The sequence below is a fragment of the Eretmochelys imbricata genome, chromosome 9 (assembly GCF_965152235.1).
Source record: "Eretmochelys imbricata isolate rEreImb1 chromosome 9, rEreImb1.hap1, whole genome shotgun sequence".
NCBI classification, from domain to species: domain Eukaryota; kingdom Metazoa; phylum Chordata; order Testudines; family Cheloniidae; genus Eretmochelys; species Eretmochelys imbricata.
This window is the reverse complement of record NC_135580.1, coordinates 102,374,292-102,388,148: the sequence shown is the minus strand read 5'-3', so window position 1 is coordinate 102,388,148 and position 13,857 is coordinate 102,374,292. Positions and strand designations below refer to the sequence as shown.

General features: G+C 48.5%; 1 protein-coding gene across 2 annotated transcripts in view; it reads right to left on the bottom strand.

Moving 5' to 3' along the window:
- The window catches only part of FOXO4 (forkhead box O4), a 63,132-nt gene that overhangs the window by 24,060 nt on the left and 25,215 nt on the right, over window positions 1–13,857 (bottom strand). Inside the window, exon 3 of one of the 2 annotated variants that reach the window (XM_077825745.1) lies at window positions 7,106–13,381. The exons of the other annotated variant lie outside the window; for it this stretch is intronic. The gene's annotated coding sequence lies outside the window, so the exon portion shown is untranslated. Of the gene's footprint in view, window positions 1–7,105; window positions 13,382–13,857 lie in introns of those variants that run through there. 2 annotated transcript variants of the gene reach the window in all.

Sequence of the window (13,857 nt, the reverse complement as noted above, 5' to 3'; positions counted from 1 at the left end):
GCCAGGGGATGTTGTGATGGCCAAAAGTATTAACTGGGCTAAAGAAAAAAAAGATAAATTCGTGGAAGATAAATCCACCAATGGCTATTGATTAATACAGTCAGAGATGTGACCCTAAACCTCTGATTGCCAGGAGCTGGGAGGAGAAGACAGGTGGCTCATTCCTATTGCCCTCGTCTGTGCTCCCCGTGAAGGCCTGGTACTGGCTCCTGTCAGACAGAACCCTCGATGGACCATTGGTCTAACCCAGCATAGCCAATCTCATGTTGCGGTTTCAGTAATGTCAACTTTTTTATTTGCCCTGAAACTTTTCAATGCAGGGCATTTGTCAGAAAAACGATGCTGGAGCTCTCTCATCACCTTTAACTCTGAGGTAGGGGTCCATGCTGACAACTTGTAACAGTCATTAGGCCGGAGGAGTGAGTGATGTAGCCTGGAGGATAGACTTGCCTAGGATCTGGGAGACACAAGCTCACAGTAGCATTAAACTGTTTAATCAGGCTAGACTGAGAAATACCCCAGGGGCACTAAGGCACTCCCACGATGCAGGAGCCCCAAGTTCAAATGCCTTGTGTACATCAGCCAGAAGGTAAAAGTGACCCTGGGTCTTCTGTAGCCTAGGAGCATAAAAAACCATGGTTCTAAGAAAGGGCCTCTTCTCCTCCCCACATCATGATTTTGTGAATCTAGTCCTTTGCGGATAATACATGAAATCAACATGAAAGTTTCAGGTTGAAACAAAATGTTTCATGTTGATCCACCTCTAAATATTGACATTTATTTGCTGTAAATCTCTGAAAAATTGCCATTTTAATTTGACATGAATTTTTTTTCTCATTAGTAGTGGAGGAGGAAAGAATACACAGCTCTACTTCTAGCTCTGAGGCTGCAATTAACAAACCAAACTTCTGTGGGACTCAGTTGGTTACTAAAGCTGTGTCCACGCTGCCACTTTTGGTGCTAAAACTTTAGTCATTCAGGGGTGTGAAAAAACAGCCCTCTAAGTGACAAGTTTTAGTGCAGGAAAGCATCAGTGTAGACCATGCTTCATCGCCAGGAGCCGCGTTCCCGGTAATAAAGCTACCACAGCCTGTGCAGGGTGGGTTTTTTTAATCACCGGGAGAGCTCTCCCCCGGTGACAAAGTGTGTCTACACTGCCCATGTTTCAGAGTAGCAGCTGTGTTAGTCTGCATTCACAAAAAGAACAGGAGGACTTGTGGCACCTGAGAGACTAACCCATTTATTTGAGCATAAGCTTTTGTGAGCTACAGCTCACTTCATCGGATGCCTTCCGTGGAAAATATCCGATGAAGTGAGCTGTAGCTCACAAAAGCTTATGCTCAAATAAATGGGTTAGTCTCTCAGGTGCCAAAAGTACTCCTGTTCTTTTTGCACTGACCACGTCATAGCACGGCCGCAGCAGCACTGTAACGGGGGCAGTGTAGACATACCCTAAGTGGCTCTGGCAGTATTTTAAATGCCCAAGCACTCAGCTTAGCCTGCTTTTTTGTTCACCATGAGGTGCTCAGAGGCTTGAAGATATTAGCATAGTCACTCATTACCATCACAGCAAGAGATCATAGAATATCAGGGTTGGATGGGACTTCAGGAGGTCATCTAGTCCAACCCCCTGTTCAAAGCAGGACCAATCCCCAACTAAATCATCCCAGCCAGGGCTTTGTCAAGCCTGACCTTAAAAACCTCTAAGGAAGGAGATTCTACCACCTCCCTAGGTAACGCATTCCAGTGTTTCACCACCCTCCTAGTGGAAAAGTTTTTCCTAATATCCAACCTAAACCTCCCCCACTGCAACTTGAGACCATTACTCCTTGTCCTGTCCTCTTCTACCCTCTTCTGTTGCCCTTCGCTGGACTCTTTCCAATTTATCCACATCCTTCTTGTAGTGTGGGGCCCAAAACTGGACACAGTACTCCAGATGAGGCCTCACCAGTGTCAAATAGAGGGGGACGATCACGTCCCTCGATCTGCTCGCTATGCCCCTACTTATACATCCCAAAATGCCATTGGCCTTCTTGGCAACAAGGGCACACTGCTGACTCATATCCAGCTTCTCGTCCACTGTCACCCCTAGGTCCTTTTCCACAGAACTGCTGCCTAGCCATTCAGTCCCTAGTCTGTAGCTGTGCATTGGGTTCTTCCGTCCTCAGTGCAGGATCCTGCACTTATCCTTATTGAATGATGAGCAATATCTCTACTTTTGCCCCATTAACAGTGGCCCTCCTGTTAGTCAGAGGGAAGGCAAGGTTCCACCATGTTTCTATTGCCCTACGGCGTTACAAAAGGCTGGGGCAACCTTCCCTACTTCCAAGGACCTGACTCAACCTCTCTAACATATTCAGATTCTCTCATCTGAAGGGGGAAAAGTTTAAGGTAATGGGCTTGTACTTTCCTTGAACCAGCAACTGTGGATTTAATCTGAGCTGCACCAGGAAGCTTTCTAGGCTACATGCTGACCACTGATTAAACAGCAAGCATGTGAGTCCCACTTCTGCCTCCTCCTCTAGCAGGAGTGAAGAACAGTAGCTCCTCTTAACTAAAAGGACAGTGGCAGTTACAATAGTCACTTCAAATTCCTGGCTCCTGCTGTTTTGTGTAGTCACTAACCTCATTGCAAAGTAGGTAACGAACCCTCCCCTTCTAGTGGGGCCTAGTTCCTGCTTGCTTTACACTCATGTCAGGCACCACAGAACCAGACCCCAAGACCTGGCCATGGCATTCACAGCTCTGCTAGCCTTAGCCTTTCCCAAGTATGGGTATCCCCTCTTACTCAGCTGAGAGCTGTAGACTTTTAGTCTGTTAATCCCTGTTCAGCAGCTAGTGTTTTTTGCATGTGTAAGCATTTGCCCAGGGCGGGAGGCATTCATGAGAAGTCAGTCAGGGAACTTTTGGAATCACTAAGGAGCTGACCCCTTAGGATGGAAGTTATCAGAAAGCTGCTTGAGTGCAGCTGCCCATTCACCAGCAGGTGGCATCCTAGCCCCACAACTGTCCTCTTACACAGGCTGCACAGCTGTGGCACGTGCCCCTGGGCTGGTTCCCCCCAGGGCCCCTGGCAGGGAGGGAGACCAAGAGCTTGGCACCTGACTGACTAAACCAGACGCTCCTCCCCTCAACCCTCAAGCTGTAGCAGAGGAATGTTCTCTCCGGGGTCTGTTTTCAGAAACACCTTCGGTTCTGCTGCAGAGGGAGGAGGCAGGGCGGCACTCCAGAGCAGTGGTTCTCAACCTGTGGTACAAGTATCCCTAGGGATACACACAGGTCTTCGGGGGGGGGGGGGAAGACAGGGGGACATCCACTCAGCTAGCTCTTTGCCTAGTTTTACAACATAAAAAGCACTAGGGAAGTCAGTACAAGCTAAGATTTCAGAGAGCCAATGATTTGTTTATACAGCTCTGTGCTATACACTGAAATGTAAGTACAATATTTATACCCCAATTGATTAATAATGATATGGTGAAAGTCTCATGTTGCACCCCCATGCCTAAATTCCATAAGTAAGCAGGTCCATGCTGATTATTGCACTATTGCTGACAAAAGTGAGACAGCAGATCCCATGGCCCACAGCTGTGAGCTCAGCTGCCACTCACTGTCTCTTCTTAAGCATAAAGCAAAAAGTACCATCACTCCCTCATTTGGGATTCAGGCCATCAGGGCCCATGAGCCATGGGGGCAATGCACAGAGCAGTTGCCAGCCTAGTATGATTCCTTCTCACTGCCTTGTGCACACAGCTGTGTTGGCAGAGGCAGGTGAGAGCTGCTTTGTAACAGTGGAGTGTTCCCAAGTTTTCTGGTGGGAGGAACGGTATGCACTAGTCCATGGAGAGCAACAAACAGTACTGGAATAGTTAGTGTCCACAGCTAGTCCATGGCCCCATTACAGGACAGGTTTGGGTACAGCTCTTGCAATAGCAGGAGTACTAAAGATGTAATGGAAATGGGGACACCGTTCAAGCAGTACCCTGCTCTAGGTCAAATTTCCTCCCCTTCTCCATTTACACTGACCTGCACTTAGCCTCTCACCAGATGCTGTGGCCAGGAAGCAGAATAAGGCAGGTGGAGTGCCCCCTCCTGGCACTTCTCACAGATTGCATGCTCTCTACCCCAACAATTTCTAGCCCCACTTTCCTCTGGAGGCAGCAAGGGAGGGCCAGGGGTGAAAGTAACTTAACGGACTTATCGGTACGCAGGGTGACCAGGGTGAGGGGGGCAACTCTGGGCCCCTAGAAGGGCAGGGCTAGGGCCAGACTCCCCTAGCCAGCCCTTCAGTGCTGCCCAGCCCATGCTGCCTGGGGCTCCGGTGGCATGGAGGTCCAGCCATTGCTGGGAGCCCTGGGCACTTTTAAATTGCCAGGCTGTGAGGCAGCTGCCCCTTTTTGCCCTCCCCATCAGTGGCCTTGCCCATACAGTTGGCTGTGAACCAGCTTTCTTACCAGTATGCCATACTGGCTTACTTTCACCTCTGGGGAGGGCAGGACATTTGTTCAACCTCATGCTGCAGTATTTAAAACAATCTCTAATTAGGGATTAGGATGAGCCCCTGAGGGTGGGTGTTATCCCACATCTGCTAAGTGGGGTTCTTACACCTTACTCTGAATCATCTGGTGCTGCTCACTGGGCTAGATGGACCTTGGCTTTGATCTAGTCTGGCAGTACATATGTGCCTAAAATAAGACTAGGCCCAGGTGAGAGCTGCCTCCCACCGAGCTGCTCAGCTCTGGACTGGAGGGTGGGAGCCTCATGAACAATGTCAGTCTGAGTGTTGTTATAAACAGACAAGACTCTAGCTCAGAGGTATAAAGCCAGGGCAAGCTAGGGTGACAAAGCATCTAAAATACCCATTCTCATTTCAACCATCTGCCTTGTATTCCCTCCATGTGCCCTGCTGTGTTCTGTCCCAGTTTAATGTAGCCACCTGGCAGTAGATTAGCCTTCCCAATTAAAGTCTTAAATGGAGCTTTTCCTTTAGCACAGCACATCTGACGCTGCAAGCGTTTGGTCATGCAGGGGGAATGCCCCCCTCAGAGCAGAAATAGCTAATGCTCATTTAAAGGCCACCCAGCAGCCTGTGTGCTGCAACTGGGAGACACCCACCCCCATTAATGTCAGTGACACTGTTATCCTTGGGTTTGAGCCAAAATTGTAGGAGAAATCCACCCATATGATGCTCATTGGCTGGAATGGAGCAACCAGCCCCTGCCACCAGTGGGCAGCTACAGGACAGAGAAGGTCCCCTTTCAGAATTCTATTTGCATTAATTATTGTAACTCTTGGTATTCTTGTTATCCATATAAATGTCCAGTCATACTCAGTCTAAATTCTTTGGTCCAGTGACATTCTGTAGCAGTAAGTTCCACTAATTGGTACATGAAAAAGTATTTCCATTTATTGGTTTTGAATTTCCCACCATTTAATTTAATGTCTCCTGCCTCCTGTATCATGACAGACAAATAAGTCCATCCACCTTCTCAAAGATTTATTATTTCATATACTTTTATCATTTCTTTTTACTCTCTCCTTTCTAAGATAACCAATCTTTCCAGTCTCTTTGGATTTAAGTTTTCCTCTGACCTCCCCCACACCCCTTAATTCTGCAATAACCTTTTCACAATAGGGTGACTAGTACCATGCACAGTACCAGCTGACGGCGTACTATTTTAAGGCCAGAAGGGACCATCCAGATCGACTTCCTGCATAACTCAGGCCAGAGACTTTCCACCAGCACTTCCTCCAGCAAACCCAGAACTTCTCATTGAGCTGGAGCAGATCTTTGCCTTTCTAAATCTTCATTTGAAGACTTCAAGCAATGGAGAAGCCACCATGTCCATCAGCACATTGCTCCAATAGATACTTTCCAACACCTAAATTGCACCTTGTTCCTAGTATGAACTGATCAGGCTTCCACTAGAGCTTGTTCTGCCTTTGTCTGCTGAATTAAAGAACCCTCTGAAATGAGAAGTCTTCTCCCTACATAGGTACTTCTGGACTATCATCAGCTCACTGCTTAAACTTCTATCTGATGAAGCTCAGTCTATTGAACATCTTTAGTCTCACAGTCAGACAGGTTTTCCAGACTTTGTGATTCTTACTGCTCTTTCCTGACCTTCCAATATGTCAATATTTTTAAGTTGTGACCCCATAACTTGACACCGTATCCCAGTAAAAGCCACAGTAGTGCTGTATACAGTGGTAGTAACATCTCATCACTCCTAACTTTTTTTTGACCTGCATATACATCTTAACATCAGTGGCTAAGAGCAAACATGCATGGTGCTGGGAGCTCATAGTCCCTTGGTTTCCACCATGACCTGTAAATCCCTTTGAGTCACTGCTATCCAGGATGCAGTTCCCATGCTGTGTGGCCTACGTCCTTTGTTCCTAGATGCAAGATCTTGCACATGGCTGTGTCTCATAGGTATGGTCGTGGGATAGCTCCAAGCCCACAGGAACTGACATCAGCAGGTGCTCCCTGGCTGGAGCCCGAACAATGGAATAGCCATCCTCTTTTTGATGACTGTGCTGGTGGCATATGCTGCAGAGATGAGCTTGCTCCTGAAGTGCTTGGCTACCCTAAGCAAGCCTCAGCAGCTGCTGTGGGAATGGGTGACCAGAAGGCAGAGAGACTAGGAACCCTTTAGTTTGTACACTTAGAGTTAGAATCCCCAGGAATTGCTGACACTGGTGGAAGCTGCCTGATCCGAGTCCTGAATACAGGTAGGGTGGGAAGCAAGAATAAGGTGGGCTATTTCCTGTACTCTGATTAGGAAGGGACTGGTGGTGAGTGGCTCCTACCTTTGGGATGGTTTCTACACAAGATGAGCCCTTCAATTATTGCATCCCTTCAAGACTGTCTAGGAGCCAGCAGCACCATTTGCCCTTACACCCATACTGTGGGAGCAGTGCGGGGGAGCTCCTCACACAGCATCCTGGGAGTCTCAGGGCAGCGTCCATGCACTGCCTCTTCCACCTCAGGCTGGCGCAGGGACATTCAGATCAGAGTGCACAGCCCCAGCAGCCAGCTGAAATCAGAACATGAGCTGCGTCTCACCAGCAAAACAGACACCAGAAACTGCACGAGACACAGAGCAAAGGATTACAGATCTTTATTTGTCAAACTTTCCCCCTAGTCTAGCACATTCTACACAGTCTCACTAGCACAGATGGAAACAGAGCCTGTAATAGTTCGGAAATCACCAGGAGAGCAAACAAAAAGCAGAGATTTAAAAAGTAAAAAACTTCATGAGAAATGACTGAACGAGAGTGCAGCTGGGGCAGGTGTGGGAACCTATGCCAGCTGGTGCTGCCTACGCTGTGGGAACGGGGGGCCTGTGCCAGCAACAGAGAAACCCTGCTTGTGAGCAACAGGCTGACACTCTTAGCATGTTGGTGCAGGCATCCCACCATGAGAGCAAAGAGGCTGGGGCCATCGTCCAGAGGGAGTGGAGAATGACTACAATACTGTCCTGGAAAGAGTAGATCATGGGACCATTTCCTATCTTTGCAGTCTAATGAAAAAGCCTCCTTCCAAACTGATGCACCCTCCAAGCATCTAAATCCCCCTCTAGGCACTGCTGGTGCTTCACCATACAGCACTCAGCTGATTGCAAACATCCCCAAGCTACATGCCATGAAACATGCTGTCAATAGCCTTCGCAAGACCACCATGAACACAGCTCTGCAAGCAGCTGCTTCACCCTCTTGGCCTTTTATACACCCGGGCTCCCTCCTTTCACCTCAGCACCAAGGTGTGTATCAGTCAGTCACTGACACCACCCATTTCTGTCAGCACAATGACTAAATCAGACTGTCCCATGCAGAACCTCTTCCCCTTCGGATGTGCCCTGGCACAGGGAGTGAAGTAGCCTGGGTGCTTTGAGAGGGATCCCTTTTCCCACAGAACGTCTTACTGCAGGTGGAGAGGAGGGGTGGCAGTGGGTTCCATGCACTGACGGATTATCACAAGGATAGACCTCTCCACGAAATCCATCTTTTAGGCTACGTCTATGACTACAGCAGCATGCAGAGTACAGGCACTACCCATGTAGCTACATGGCACATGAAGGGTTTGGCAATAGGGAGCTCCCAGAGCCTTTCCCCGCAAGAACCTTTCCCTGCAGTGGGGAGGTAGCCGGACACTACACTGCTAAAAACAGCAATGTAGACATGGGAGGCACTGCTTCAGTGTGTAGAAACATGTAGGGTATACACCCTGGGCATTCAGGGTACTCTAGATGCCTAAACTCTCTCTCTCACCATTCACACTGCTATTTAGACCCATGCCAGCGGGATGCGCAGTGTCTGTACTCAACATGGTACCATCCATATAGACACAGCCTTACACAGTGGATCAAGGATTTAATTTATCATCATCAAGCTTTTCAATGTAATCACAACACCAATCCATTTTCCTACCTCAGATGGAGTTTGGGTAGGGGGAAGAGACCTGAACCCCAAACTATCCCACTCATGCTCATGTCCCACAACTATAAATGATGGATCCAAACTCTCACTTTATTTTTATCAGAAATAAAGCAACAAGACTCAAGACAGTCCTTTCAGAGCTACTGCATCAGACTGGTATGAGTGCCTCTGCCTTTTGAGGCCCCCCCAGGTCCACGCTGCAATGCACAGGGACTTCTGAGGGCAATACCACCTGGAGCAGGACAATAAATAAGCAACTAAATTTAAAAATAAGAATTCATGGCCTAAATAAAATCTTTCTAGGCATTTCCTTTGGAAAAGCTGATTAGTGCTGCATGCTTCTAGTATGCACATCATTTATAAGATACATGGTCTCCAGAACCCTCCCTCTGTTTTAGTTTCTCGTCAGGATGGTTTGTTTGCTAATTTAAAGACAGTGTAGCATGAAGTGACAACCTGACAAAGGGGAGAGTGAAGGGTTCCAATAAGCTTTGGCTATTCAGAGTTGTTAGCGACAGTAAGACTAGGGCCACTTGAAGGTATCACAGATCCACAGAGTGCCTCAAGGAGGCTGCTGAACGCAGGTGTACACAAAGGCAATGGGTTTGCCTCTTGCTGGCTCCACAGGCCGATAGTGCACAGAATCCTTCGTGGCACTGAGCAGCTCGACACTATGAACAATTGTGGTTGAATCCAGGAATGGAATAATTAAGTGTGGCCTGAGCTCAACTAGCCTATAAGGATGAAGAGACACCACACAGCACCGTACTATATCAGGCCTTGTGCTTACAGCCCTGCATCCCCTACCAGCTAACTCTCTCAGGCACGCACCCAGAAGGACAGGGCCACCTCAGAACACAGCTGTCCCCCACCCACACTATGTAAAGTGATTCTATACATGGAATTCTCCACCAGGCCCTACATCAGAATGAGGGCTGGACGCTTCACTACAGGTTACCCACAAGCACGTGGGGCAATGCTCAAGGCTACAGGAGTACAATATTTATGGACAGAGCTAGTCAGAAGTTTGGAAAAGGGCATAAGAGGCTCAACTGCCAGATTCTTCCTCCCCTTGCCCTCATCCATTCCCATTCACTAGGTCCACCACTCTGCCCTTGCACAGGAGAAGGGCTGATCTGCCTTTAAATGGAGTACCACCTTCACCGTAGGCTGAGCCCTGCTGCTTTTGGCTCCGCTGGAAGTCTCCCATACTGGCTTTCTTAACACCTATGAGCAACCGAGTGTGACCTCAAACACTGCCGTTTGCTGCTGCAGTGAGGAGATGGAAGGCAAACCCTGAACGGGCCAGAGACAGCGGCAGGACACAAGCACCACCATCTGTTCTGCCCCCTGCAGATGAGGCTGCCAAAATGCTTAGCTACCAGGGAAGATACCGAGAGAGAAACCATTTGTGCCTATGCCCGATGCAGCTGTATAGGGACGTGCTGTAGCATTACTGGTCACTTCCTGCTGTGGCCATCTCCAGGTGGAGCAATGGAGAGTCTGGCTGAAGTTCGGGTTCCAGACACCAGGAAGAGGCGGCAGCAGCAGCAAGGCTTGGAGTCTGCTTCTCAGTGGGCATTTAACTCCCTAAGGGACAGGTCTCAGTCCACCCTAAGTGCAGTAAGTGCTCTGTGACAGTATCCCAGTGAGAGACGGTACAGCAAGGGTCCAGCAGGGAGAGGTAGCAGCTACAACAAACTCCATCTCTTAAAGCCAGTGAAGCAGCAATTCCAGTGACTCTCGCTAGGCCTGACTGCAGCTCGCTCCTAGAGCTACAATGGGTCAAGGCAAGACACATTTGTGAGAAAAGCCACCTAATTGCCTAGCTCCCAGGAGTGCAATATCAGTGCACAGACCCCATGGCCCACAGGCTGTAATAGGCACCCAAGTGGGTTAGTGCACTAACATGCTGCTGTTTGAACTGGACAACTTGAAAGAAAGCTCTAAAGCAGTCTGCTTACAACGCACAGATATGCTCACTAATGGCTCTGGCTTGCACTGGGTTTGTAGGTCTGAGGTACTGGTAACTAACAGTACAGTCCTGCGCCTTTAGGCTTTGTCTTCGCTGCTGACTAACCACAGCGTAAGCCATCATGGGTCACTGAACACATGCTAGCCTAACCAACTAACGCACAAACACACTGTCAATGTCAGCACGCTGTGTCACACCCCCACTGGTGCTCTATGTGGCTGTGAGAAGCAATACAGCTAACGTGGGCACTATCCTGAGATTCATAGTGCCACAACTCACTGCATTGTTCTATTCTCACATTCACAGGGTGTCTACCCACGCTGGCGATTGCAGGAGTAAGTGGTCTAGGCCCGGGAAATTCACTGGTGGCATTAACCATGCTGGTATGGTGGGTCAGGTGCCCAAGGAAAGGATCCAGCTTGCCCTAATAATCAGACCATCAGCCACTGTTCTTTATGAAGGCAATGTGCACAATTAGTGCACAGGATAGGATGCCCGGGGCTTGTGGGAAGGGATTGGAGGACTATCATCTATCAGTTGCGCTGATTGACCATGGCTAAATGTTTTCACTGCCATTACCCCAGTTTAGCAATGCATGGGATAAGCTAACTCCAGGTCTGCCTATTGTTCGGAGTGTGATGGTTGCATTACCAGGCAGTACAGCAAGATGTATGTGGGTGTGAACCCAGGGCATGTTACTGTGAAAACGCACACCTGAACTCAAGTCTTCAGTAAAGAGAAAGCCTTAACGTAGTTTCCAATGAGTGTTCCCCAAAAGGATCTAGTGGCAGATGAGGCTCAAGGCAAGACTGCTCCAGAGGCCTCATTTTGGGTGGCCAGACATACCATTCTTGTTCAGGTCTCCCGTAGTTCTAGTGAAACCCTGAAACAACATGCAGAGAAGGCAGCAAAGCAATGCAAACTTTCAGCACCTCACCACATAAACCTTCCGCAAGAAGTCTCATCTACCATCTGCAGAAAGAATGCTGGAGACTTTCTGCATTAACAAATCAGATAGAACACTGCAAAGAATTATCCCCTCCCCCAAATCCTACCACCGCAAACACCCAAAAGCTGAAAGACAACTGCCAGCTGACGCTCATAGCCCCTTCAGGTCCTGGCCAGGACAAAAACTGTCCACAGGTCAGAACCCCAATCAGACTCCTCCAGCATTGCCTACAGGACTAGAATTAGCAAGTAGTAGCAGAAAAACTTCAGTAACAAAAGGAAAAGCTATAGAAACCAGGACAACCAGGTTGTCAGCTACTAAAGCAGACTGAACTCCTGGCCTCAAAATAGTGGGGGACGAAGGTTGCACAGAGTGTCAGCAGGCCTGGCTCAAATCAGCCTCCCTCATTAAGAGGTTAGGGAACCTAAGCCTCTGAAGCATCAGCCGCAGCCCAGCTACTCTAGGGCTTACCATACCCAGCTTATCCCCTGTTAATGATTAGCCAAGAGCACAAGGTTAGGGGATACTTAGTGGGAGTGTTCAATCACATGGCCAGAGACTGATCTGCAGCAGTCTGATTTCTGTAAACACCTCTCCCATTTGATTTGAAGAGTGTGGCTATTCCCCAAACACTCTGAAGTGTCTCCCCCACCCCTTCCCAAACTGTATTCACACTCCATAACCCCAAGCTTGTTCCCAGCCTCACTGTAGTGTTCATGTGGTATCAACAGGATAAAGCTGCAGAAAAAAAAGTGAATAATCTTGTTTCTCAATTTAAATATATATATAAAATATATATATTTTAAAAGGTTTAGAAAAAGCTTCTAATTTGTAGCTAGTTTTACATATAGATTACAAGAAATGTACAACTCCCTCCTCACACAGTTCCGAACTGGGGGGCCTGCCAGTTCTTCCCCCAATCAGACACATAATTGAATGTCAAGTGTATTTATTCTCAGCACGGCTTTGAAAGGCAAATCTGCCATTGGTACCACCTTCTTAGAGGGAGAGATACCCAGTAAGCCAAGGGAGACATGTGGTTACATTGGCTTTCAATATAGAAAGCCCTTAGATTAGTAAAAAAATATTTCATCTATAGAAAATGCCCTTCTGAAAAGCAACCAGGGCTCTGTTAAGGCCACACCCAGGCTTCCCCTTTCTCTGCTGTATCAAGACAGCCCAGAAACAAACTCCCAAAGATGTTTTGGAGTCCCAGCAACAGCAATCAGCACCTGTGTCTACTTTCCAGCAGCCTGCTGTAACAGGAAAGTGCTTAGAACAGCACAGGACTTCTCTAGAACATGCTACGCATTCAACGGGCCCAGTTGGCACAGTGAAATTAAACTGTATGTCCTCCTCTTCTGCCTAGGTGAGCAAAGGGAAGCCTCCCTGGCTGCCACCCGCCCAACCCTTCAGATGGGTGCAGAATGGTGGGGTACTTTGAAACCGATCCATCTGGCACCCTACCCTATTCCTAATAGGCTTCTGCCAAGAGGCTCCTTCCAATTCTTCTAAAAGTCTGTGGAGTACAAGCGCAAGGCTGGTGGCTGAAGGAAGAGGCCCAGCTACTCCATCCCAGAGGGCAAGGTGGGGACAGAATAGGCCCCTTCTGACAGCCCGAGACATTGGGCGAACTGCTGCTATGGCAGAGATAAGGCAGCCTCCAACACATCCACCCTTTGTGTGGGATAACGCTGTTGTCTGGCATAACAGCCTTTGGCCAAGCTTGGGGATTTTCACCAGAGCTCCTCTTCGAATGTGCACAGCCCCGGGGCTTCTGCAGAAGATCCATGGCAGGTCAGGATTTTTAGGAAGAGAAGCAGCACACAACAGGATTTTTTTCAAAACTCTTCCTATTACAACCAGGTGCAGATTTGCCCCCTTCCTCCCAGGTGGGCAGTTCTGTCTGCCCCAGGCATGGCGTGCAGAGAAGCTGTGTCCAGTGCGCTCTGTTTTTTCAGACTCTGCCAGGGGTGTGAAGCGAAGTCAGGACCCAACATTCAGAAACCTGAAGGACACTAGGAAGAAGAAAAACAAAGCAGGTGGTTAGATCTCAGCCTCAAATGGAGCTGTGGACAGAAACGATTTGGGGGTAATTATCATTAAGCAGAAGCATCCTATTCCAGTTGGGGATGCACACGCTGAGAAACCTCTGTAGGGGAAGAGATTTCACACCAATGCAGGGTGAAGTATACAGCAAGACCCTGTCCACACTCAGAGCGGGATTGAGTGGAGGGGAAAGCAAAGGGAACAACACAGGGTCTCAAAAGTGAGTGCTCCCCAGAGGAGCTAAAGCAAGACTGCTTAGCCTGAAGAGCTTTGCTTAAGGAAGGGTCCTGATAACACTAGAACTAGGAGGAGAAGCAGCCAGACGGGAAAGTCACTCTTCCCTTTTGGGCAGCCACCAGAGTTAACTGCAAGAGAAACAGACTGTGGCTGAGCATGGGTCTCCTGGGCCCTGCACACCAGGAAAAGCCTTTCACCTGCACGGCCA